This window comes from Cebus imitator, unplaced genomic scaffold, assembly GCF_001604975.1.
Source record: "Cebus imitator isolate Cc_AM_T3 unplaced genomic scaffold, Cebus_imitator-1.0 Scaffold103, whole genome shotgun sequence".
Taxonomy (NCBI): domain Eukaryota; kingdom Metazoa; phylum Chordata; class Mammalia; order Primates; family Cebidae; genus Cebus; species Cebus imitator.
Genome location: NW_016107418.1, coordinates 2,567,846 through 2,579,064, shown reverse-complemented (window position 1 = coordinate 2,579,064; position 11,219 = coordinate 2,567,846).

Below are 11,219 nucleotides of genomic sequence, written 5' to 3'. Positions count from 1 at the left end.
TTACTTCATAGACTTAATATGTAATTAATATATTACCAGGCAACACTGTTAAAGAAAAGTAAAATGCATTTTTTCTTGTTCTTAATTTGTATATTATAAGATGCCATAAAGTATTCTTTATGAACTTGGTATATAAAAATTTATATTTTTAGAATATTAGTGAATGGGTCCTCTTTTACAAATAAAAGTATATTTTGATTATTTAGGAACATCTTTTATTAGATTAATTACTGATTTGATACATTTGGCAATGTCTAGAGACATTTTTGGAGTCACAACTTTGGGAGTGGGCTGCTACTGGCATCTAGTGGGTAGAAGCCAGGAATACAGCTAAAGATCCTACAATGCATGGACTGTCGGCATCAATTTATGGTCATGTAACTGGTTGAGGACACTAAAGGGATATGAATTTGAAACTCACAATTTGTATTTGTACAGTAGCATTCTATGTCTTTAAAAAATGAATGAACATTCTAAAACTATCTACATACACAGTTGGCACCAAGAATCATTTGGTTTAAAATGTCAGTAGTTGCTAAAGTTGACAGATTAAAAAATTTTCTTTTGAGACAAGGTCTCACTGTCTCCCAGACTGGAGTACAGTAGCGAGATCATGGTTCACTGCAGCTGAGACCTCCCAGGCTCAAGCAATTTTCCCACTTCAGCCTCCCAAGTAGCTGGAAATAACAGGTGTGCACCTCCACACCTGGCTAATTTTTTATTTTTTTGTAGAGACAAAGTCTTGCTATATATTGCCCAGGCTGGTCTTGAACTCCTGGCTTCAAGAGATCCCTCTGCCTCGGCCTCCCCAAAGTGCTGGGACTACATGAGCCACTGTGCCCGGCCACTTACACATTTTAAAAATAGATCTCTTCCTCTTTACTATTCAGATTAAGTTTAGAATCGTCTTTACCAACACAGTGTTCTCCAGCCCACTTTACACTTAAATATAAGAAAATGTAGAAATAATAAAGATTTACTAATTGATAGCCTCTAGATATGTTCTCGTTAATTAAGGAAGTCAGAGATTTCTGTACCTTAAATCTAGGAATAATAGATACCCTTCCTGGCCAGTAGAGGGTACTATGAAATAAATGAATGTAGTTCAGATGGAAAATCTGATGCTTTAATATGGAACTTGGTAATCATGAGTAACACTTTCTGGTGGTCTCTTTGCCTCCTCTCGCCTCTTTTAACCTTCTTTGTATTTACAGCAGTGGCCCTCAGCCCTGGATGCATATAGGAATCAGCTGGGAATCTTTTGAAGAAACTGTAGTGTCAGGATCTTAATCATAAATTTCAGTAGGACTAGTCTGAGGTGGATCCCAGGAAGTGTATATTTTTAAAGCTGTCCACGGTTGAGAACCTTTTATATGCTTTATTTCCTTTCTTTGCTTGCTTTGCCTTTGTGTTGGTGACACTCATTAGCACGGGAATTGCCAATTGCAATTCCCAGGTTGTGACTTGTGCTTCTGACCAACTGGTTGTAAATTGGTGTACCCACTGTCCCTCTCCTTGGGTTCCATAATTTGCTAAGGCAGGTCATAGAACTCGGGAATACTTTACTTATATTTACCCATTTATTATAAAAGATAGTGCAAGGGCCACAGATGAACAGCCAGATGGAAGTGATGCATAGGGCAAAGTAAGGGGGAAGGGGCTAGAAGCTTCCATGCCCTCTCCTAGCACACAACCCTCCGGACACCTCCACGTGTTCACCAACCTGAGAGTTCAGGGGTTTTGATGGAAACCTCATCTTGTAGGTATGATTACTTAATGAACTTATTCTCCAATCCCTCCCCTTCCTAGAGGATAAGGGTGGGTGAGTGAGGCTGCAGATTCCAAGTTTCTAGTCATGATATCATAGTCCTTGGTTAAAATTTATTAATACTAAAATGATAATAAAAGCATACCTAAGGGGGGTGCAACCTAATTTTATATTAAGCCCTGTAATATATATGAGGACAAGGGAGTTGGTGGGTATTACCATCTGGAAGTGTTGGGGATTTGGTGTGTAATTGAATACTATTTGGCACACCACAGGATGGCTCTTTCATTAAACACAAATTTTCACTCTACAAAATGCAAATAACTTACTACTTTTTCGTAATTTTGTCCTTTAGGTGTTATCCCTTTTTCTGGGGGAAAGGGAGTACAGCGTAGTGCTTTTCTACATTTTGTTAATCCTTTGTTTATTTTACTTTTTTGAGATGAAGTCTTGCTATGTTTCCCAGGCTGGAGTGCAGTGGATATCTAGAGCTTACCAAAGCCTTGAACTCCTGGGCTCAAGTGATCCTCTTGCCTTACCTTCCTGAGTAGTTGGGGCTATAGGCATACGTCACCATGCCCTCGATCTGAACAAGTACTTTTGAAAGATGGAACAATTATGTGAAATACAATCTTCCACTGGATTCTACAATTGGATAAATGTGTTTATTCAAACACATGAAATATAAGTTAAAATCAATTCATCTCTTCAACAGTGTGGCCAAAGTCAAAGTTAACCAAATTTTGACTTGTTATTCCAATAAAAATAAAAAATGCTGTGACACTTCATTGGGCTTACGTACCTCATGACTTCAAAATTGAAATTCAAGTTCTTTGATATACAGGAAATACTTCATTAAGAACATATATTTAATGTGTTATAGATCCTTAAATATTCCTAAAGAATGAGAATATGCCATTAGGTTTTTTGTTTGTTTTGTTTTGTTTTGAGATGGAGTCTCTCACCAAGCTGGAGTGCGGTGGCGCGATCTCTGCTCCTCATTGTAATCTCTGCCTCCCGGGTTCAAGTGATTCCCCTGCCTCAGCCTCCCAAGTAGCTGTGACCACAGGCTCACGCCACCACGCCCGGCTAATTTTTGTATTTTAGTAGAGACGGGGTTTCACCATGTTGGCCAGAATGATGTAGATCTCCTGACCTTGTCATCCGCCTGCCTCGGCCTTCCCAAAGTGCTGGGAACACAGGTGTGAGCCACCGCGCCTGGCCTGTTGTTTTTTGAGAGGGAGTCTCACTGTATTGCCTAAGCTGGAGTACAGTGGTGTGATCTTGGCTCACTGCAACCTCTGCCTCCCAGGTTCAAGCGGTTTTCCTGCCTCAGCCTCCCAAGTAGCTGGGGTTTTGTTTTTTTTTTTTCCAGGTTGAAAAAGTGTAATGGAGTTTAAAACTTTTTTTTTTTCTTCTGAGACAGAGTCTCACTCTATTGCCCAGGCTGTAGTGGAGGCTCACTACAACCTCCACCTCCTGGGTTCAAGTGATTCTCCTGCCTGAGCCTCCTGAGTAGCTGGGCTTAAAAGCGCCTGCCGCCATGCCCAGCTAAGTTTTGTATTTTTAGTAGAGACAGGGTTTCACCATGTTGGTCAGGCTGGTCTCAAACTCCTGACCTCGTGATCCGCCCACCTTGGCCTTACAAAGTGCTGGGATTACAGGTGCGAGCCGCTGCGTCAGTGGAGGATCACACAGAATTCTGCTTTGACTTTGGCCACACTTTTGGAGAGATGAATTGATTTTAACTCAAGACTTTCACCACTTTTAAAATGTTTTCTGTTTTGTATTTTTAAAATTTCAAACTTAGAGAAAATCTGGAAGAACAATACCAAGAGCACCCATATAACCTTCATGTCTCTAATGTAATGTCTTATTTCCTCATTAGCAAATTCAGGAGAAACATTTTTGGCAAGACATCCACAGTGGTGGCGATGTGCGCTTCTTACCACAGCTCATCCACAGTGGTGGCGATGTGCGCTTCTTACCACTTCTTACACAGTGTCAGGGTGTTCCACTTGCTGTGATGCCAAGTTTGATCACCTGGTTAATGTGTGATGGCTATCAGAGATCTTTATTGTAAAATACAGTTTTCTATTTGTAATCAATAAGTAGTCTGTTGAAGCAATAATTTGAGACCCTGTGTATATCCTGTTCCCCAAGAACTTTTCACTCAGGCTTTAGTATCCATGGAAAATTTTCACCGAATCATTTATAACATGGTTGTGGGGGTCAAAAGAGGGTACAAAATTGTGACATTCTTTTTCTACTTGTTTTGGCTGACAAGTTGTAAAGCAGAGATTCCTCACGTTTCTCTCCTTCTCCTCAAGCGTCCTTATGTACTCATGGGCTCTTATTTAATGCTTTAGAGTCCGTTTCTACACAGTACCCTTTTGATGGCCTAAACCTAACCATTCTATTGAACAGAACTTCAATTTGAAAATGACTGATGTCAAAATGTTAAATGTAGTTTTAGCATTTTTCATTACTGCTATTTCAGAGTATTGAATATAGTTTGAGATATTTTGTCGTCATCATAGACATTATGGCCAAAGAAATACCATGTTGGCCATAAGGGGAACAACTGCTGACCTTAAGACTACCAGTGTTCTGCTAGATCACTGCATGAGCAAGCTGAGAGTGAGATCGGGGTGGTTCTTGCTCCATTCTGTGCAGTAGCTTTGAAGTAGGCACTAGGGCATGAAAATTTAAGAGAAGATGGAGAAAACTGACAAGGCACAAGAGGTGGTATACATTTGTTCTTAAACTTTTTACCATGGAAAATTTTAAATATCCAGAAGTAGATAGAAAAGTACAACATAATCCCAAGTCCTCATCATCTGTCTTCAATAATAATCTTGTTTCATCTGTATTTTCTACCCATTGTTCCACTCAATATTGCCTTAAAAGAAATTCTAGATATCTCTGTGTAAATATTTCAGTGTATAACACTAGCATAACCATAAAGCTATTATATCTAAATTAACAATAATTCCTGACAAATACCCTCGGTTCAAATTTCTAATGATCCAATAAGTGTCATATATAAATTGTGCCAGTTGTCTAAATATATGGGTTCCACCTCCATCTCATTTTTCTTTTTCTTGCTAGTTGTTGAAAAAACCAAGTTAGCTGCTCTATAGTTTACCACAGTCTAGATGTTACTGTCTGCCTGTTTGTGATATGGTTTAGCATGTTATTGTCTTTCCTTAGTATTGCCTATAAATTGCTAGTTGAATCTACAAGCTTGATAAGGTTTAGGTTCATTCTTTTTGAAATAGTCACTTCATAGGTGGCGTGTCCTTCCATAAAAAGACACCTAAGGCCTAACCATCTCCCATTTTGTGATAGTGGTGGCCATTGATACATAATACATAGATTCCTTTATTTATTAGGCTTGCAAACTGATGATTCTACCTGTCATTTTTTCTTTATTTTTTTTTAGCCAAAATACTGTCTTATAGAGAACCTTCCTATTACCTACTATTTGGTTATCCAGCTGTAGAGTTAGTATAGGAAAGGCAGGGGGAATAAACTTTATTCTGTTACTTCTAGCAATTTAAAAAATAACAAAAATTATATTATACAGTAGTAACACATGGGTTATTCTGTAGCAGTAACCAATTTGTTTGGTGTTAGTATCATGAAGGTGCATATTGTTTAATCATGATTTTGTTTTGTATACTTGTTTTTCACCAAGATATAAAAGGCACAAACCAAATTATTGTTTTAGGGACTGGCTTAAGACACTCTCTCTTGCCTTAATACGACAAAAACCGCATACCTCCAGGGTTTAGTTTTGGGGAAAAGATAGCCAAGGTCAGCAACCAGATTTCACTCCCTCTATTTCACCTCCTCCTTTGTAGAACTCATTTGTCTTCTGTTGGCTATCTGGCATTCACCCTTACTTCCCAATAGCAAGATTAACACCTAATCCTTTAGAGGAATCACCTTTCTTCCTTGTGCGTGGTTGTGGGGGGAGAGCGCATGCCCCTTCTCGAATTCTAAGAGGGCAAGGTTTCTTCCCTCTCTGCTTCATGGGCCTCCAGAGGACAGGCATTGGACCAAGGCCAGCCCGTTAAACTTCTCTCCTGCTACTGGGACCCCTGAGCAAGGGCATGGGGAGGACAGTAAGGTGCTACGTCACCAGGAACAGCTGCACGCCCTCATGCTGTGTCATCATGGCTATAGCTGCTGCTGCTTCTCTGTGGATGCTGTTTTGCTTCCTGGTTGCTTTCTTAGCCTGCTTCTCAGCTTTCAACTGAATCCGTGAGTCTCTCTTATCATTCCGGTCAAGCCCCTTGTGCTTAAGATAAAAGTACATCCTGTTGCCTGCAATCGGAGTCTCTGAATAAGTGATTGACATCAGACAGTTTGCATTATAGGGCAGCAGCCCCCAACATTTTTGGCACCAGGGACCAGTTTCATGGAAGACAATTTTTCCATTGACCTGGGGAGTGAGGGGAGTGGGTTTGTGATGAAACTGTTCCTCCTCAGATCATCAGACATTAGATCCTCATAAGGAGCGTGCAACCTGGACCCCTTGCATGTGCATTCACAATAGGGTTCACACTCCTTTGAGAATCTCATGCTGCCACTGGCCTAACCGGAGACAGAGTTCAAGCATAATGCTCACCCGCTACTCACCTCCTGCCATGCCACCCATTCCTAACAGGCCACAGACCAGTAGCAGTCTGCAGCCCGGGGATTGGGGACCCCTGTTACAGGGAACAAGTCCCCAGAGAAATGTGGGAATTGGAAACTAGTTACCTGACTGAGGGGTTAGGTAGTGAATCTAGGTAGGAAATCTAGCTGCCTCTGGCAGGCAATTGTAAAATAGCTATTCCATCTGGTCACATAAAATCACAGACCCGTTTTATAGCAAGGTTCTGAACAGTCAGAATGTCGAAAAGTCAGGATTCTGGAATGGCTGCTTCTAACATTGAGAAGTTTAAAGCAAGTGAATGGCAAGCTCAACCCCCCATACCAACCTATAGCAGCCTGAACCATCTCATTTCTTGCAGGTATAATGCTCAGCAAAAATCAAGATCGCAGCCTCCAGAATAAGCACAGCTGTTGAAGCCACTTCCCCCCAGATCTATGGTGTGAAAACTGGACCAGCAGTAACCTGAGAATGGAATTAAGTGGGAATATGACTCAGGAAGCAGGTTCTTCACCTCAGGGGAGTCAGTTTACCAGAGAAAACCCATTCCCCTCTTGCTAAATCCTTCTGTTTCCAAACCCATAGCTAGTGTTAAGAGTCCAGCATACCCCTTGGAGGCCAAATCCAAAGAAAGCTAACATGATAGAATCTGTGGACTTTGCCAATTTCTATCTATAAGAAATTCAGGGCCAGGCACACCTGTAACCTTAACACTTTGAGAGGCCAAGGCTGGAGGATCACGTGAGGCCAGGAGTTTGAGACTAGCCTGGGCAACACGTTGAGACCCTATCTCTGCAAAAAAATTTTATTTTTATTTTTAAAAATATTAATTTGGGGGGTACAGGTGGTTTTTGGTTTCATGGATGAGTTCTTCAGTGGTGAATTCTGAGATTTTACTGTACTCAGCACCCAAGAAGTATACACTGTACCAAATATGTTGTCTTTTATCCCTCATCTCCCTCCCAACCTCCCCCCAAGTCCCCATAGTCCATTAATTACCATATGATTTTGCACCCTCATAGCTTAGCTCCCACTTATAAATGAGAATATACAGCATTTGTTTTTCATTCCTCAGTTACTTCACTTAGAATGGACGTCTGGTTCCATCTAAATTGCTGCAAAAGACATTATTTTGTTCCTTTATACGGCTGAGTAGCATTTCGTGGTGCATATATACTGTATTTTCTTCTGCTCATTGATTGATGGGTACTTAGGTTGATTGCATATGCTGGCAATTGTGAATTGGGCTTTTATAAACATGACCGTGCATGTACCTTTTTCATATAGTGACTTCTTTTCCTTTGGGTAGATACCCAGTAGTGGGATTGCTGAATCCAATGGTAGTTCTGCTTTTAGTTATTTAAAGAATCTCCATACTGTTTTCCATAGGGGTTGTCCTAATTTACATTCCCACCAGAAGTGTAAAAACGTTCCCTTTTCACCTCATTTATGCCAACATTTACTCTTTTTTGGCTTTTTATTTATGGCCATTCTTGCAGGAGTCAGGTGGTATCTCATTGTGGTTTTAATTTGCATTTCCCTGATGACTAGTGATGAGCATTTTTTCATGTTTGTTGGCTGTTTGTACATCTTCTTTTGAGAAATGTCTATTCATGTCCTTTGCCCACTTTTTGATGGGATTAGTTCTTTTCTTTTTCTTGCTGATTTGAGTTCCTTATAGATTCTGAATATTAGTCCTATTAGTCCTTTGTTGGATACATAGTTTGTAAATATTTTCTCCCACTCTGTGGGTTACCTGTGAACTCTGCTGATTATTTCTTTTGCTGTGCAGAAGCTTTTTAGCTTAATTACGTTCCATTTATTTATGTTTGTTTTTGTTGCATTTGCTTTTGGGGTCTTAGTCATGAATTCGTTGCCTAAGGCAATGTCCAGAAGAGATTTTCCAACGTTATCGTTTAGAATTTGTATGGTTTCAGGTCTTAGCTTTAGATCTTTGATCCATCTTGAGTTGATTTTTGTATAAGGTGAGAGACAGGGATCGGGTTTCATTCTACCTGTGGCTTGCCAGTTATCCCAGCACCAACTATTGAATAAGGAGTCCCTTCCCCAATTTATATTTGTGTATGCTTTGTTGAAGATCAGTTGGCTGTAGGCATTTGGCTTTATTTCTCGGTTCTCTATTCTATTGCATTGGTCAAAGTGCCTATTTTTATACTAGTACCATGATGTTTAGCTAACGATAGCCTTGTAGTATTGATAGCAGCAGTGGCCCATCTGAAGCAGCTGCCCACCTGGGCTGTGGACTGGAGCATCCCTGAGCTCTCGGAGACTCAGGAAGCCCCCCTCCCACTGCAGGCTTGGAAATGCCTCCTCCTGCTGCCTTGCTTCTCCCTGCTCCCAGCACCTACCCCAATTTCTGAGCAAAGTTGAGGCTGAGCCCTGGCACTGTCACAACTCGGCCAGGTGTGCATGCTCAGAGAGGCACTGACATGACAGCCTGTGTCACCTAGCCCCCCTCAAGACTTTGGGTGCCAATGAACATGGGAGGGAAGCCAAGGTGGTATTGAGGGTGGCTTGGCATGGGCCTGAAGGTGGCCCTCTGCATGAACAGCCTGGACACCATGGATGACCTGATTTATGGCAGCAGGACGCAGACAGGCTCCTGGGCAGAAAGGGGCGTGTACCCGGTGAAGCCCCACCTTCAAGTCAGGGATGGCCTGAAGCGTGGGGGCTGGGCTGTCAGTTCTGGGTGGAGTCTGCACCCTGGATGGAGTAAGGACTCAATGGTGCTTTTTCTGGACCTGCCCACGGCTTCCCATGGGCCAATCAGCACACACTTCTTCCCTTCTGAAGCCCAGAAAAGCCCTGGGTTCAGCCAGACCTGCAGAGATGTAGGGACCACTTGCCTGCAGATAGGAGCTACCCACTCTGGATCTCCTCTCTGCTGAGAGCTGCACAGACATTGGGACAACCTGCCTGCAGATAGTAGCTACCCACTCGGGTCTCCTCTCCATTGAGAGCTGCACTCATCCAGATGACCTGCCTGCGAAAAGGAGCTAGCCCCTTCAGGTCTCCTGAGAGCTGTACTGTCACTCAACAAAGCATGTTTTTGCCTTGCTCACCCGCCAGTTGTCCATGTACCTCATTCTTTCTGAACACGGGACAAGAACTTGGAACCTGCCAAATGGCGGAATTGAAAGATCTGTAACACAAACAGGGCTGAAACACACCCCCTAACCCGCTTGCCATGTTGTGAGAAGGAGAGAAAAGAGCTGTGGCCCTTTGGGGAGCCCAGACCTAAGAGGTCCCCAGGCCAGGGCTGTGACACATTCTCTGGGACTATGTGGTTCCTGGCATCTCTGAGTGTCCAGATGCCACCACATTTCTTAGATCCTGCAGTGAAAGCCACTTGCGATACACCTAGTCCATCCACAGCCTTACAGAACCAGTGCTTGTGTGGATGCCTGGAGCTGTCCGCCCCACCACAGCAGCTAGTGTGCCTGCCTGTGCACAGTGGCCAGACCCCGTGCTTGCTCACTCATGCACCCCTCACCACTCTGTGCCTGGCTCACCCTTGGCAGGAGTGGGATCCACGCTGGTAGCGCAAGCCAAGCACAGCCTGCCAGGCCAAGTGGGCAGAATGAGCCTGTGGGCCCAAACAAAACTCAGGCAAAGGCGCCACAACCACAAAGGCTTCCTGCTGGAAAAGCAACACCCTAAGGATCCTCTAACAGTATAATTTGAAGTCCGGTAACTTTATGCTTCCAGATTTGTTCTTTTTGCTTCATATTGCTTTGGCTATGTGGGCTCTTTGTTGGTTCTGTATGAATTTTAGGATTTTTTTTCTAGTTCTGTGAAAAACGATAGTATTTTAATGAGAATTGCATTTAATTTGTAGATTGCTTTGGGCAGTATGGTCATTTTCACAATATTGATTCTTCCCTTCCAGGAGCATGGGTTGTGTTTCCATTTGTTTGCGTCATTTGTGATTTCTTTCAGCAGTGTTTTGTGGTTTTCCTTGTAGATTATACTTGGTTAAGTATAGTCTTAGGTTTTTCTTTCTTTTCTTTTTTTTTTTTTTTTGCAGCTTTTATAAAAGGGACTGAGTTCTTGATTTGATCCTCAGTGTGGTCATTATTGGTGAATAGCAGTGCTACAGATTTGTGTGTGTTGATTTTGTAACCTGAGACTTTACTGAGTTTATCAGATGTAGGAGCCTTTTGAATGAGTCTTCAGGGTTTTCTAGGTATACAGTCATATCATCAGTGAATAGTGACAGTTTGACTTCCTCTTTTCTGATTTGGATGCCCTTTCTTTCTTTCTCTTGCCTGATTGCTCTGGCTGGAACTTCTAGAACTATGTTGAGGAGAAATGGTGAAACTGGGCATCCTTGCCTTATTCCAGTTCTCAGGGAGAATGTTTTCAACTTTTCCCCATTCAGAATGATGTTGGCTAGTTGGCTATGGGATTGTAATATATGACTTTATTACTTAGAGATAAGTCCCTTCTATGCCTATTTTGTTAAGGATTTTTAATCGTAAAGGGATGCTGGATTTTATCAGATGTTTTTTCTGCATCTATTGAGCTGATCATGTGATTTTTATTTTTAATTCTGTTTATGTGATGTATCACATTTATTGACTGTGTATGTTAAACCATCCTTACATCCCTGGGATGAAACTCACTTGATCATGGTGTATTATCTTTTTGATATGCTGTTGGATTCACTTAGCTAGTATTTTGTTGAGGATTTTTGTATCTATGTTCATCAGGGATATTGGTTTGTAGTTTCTTTTTTTGGTTATGTTTTTTCCTGGTTTTGGTATT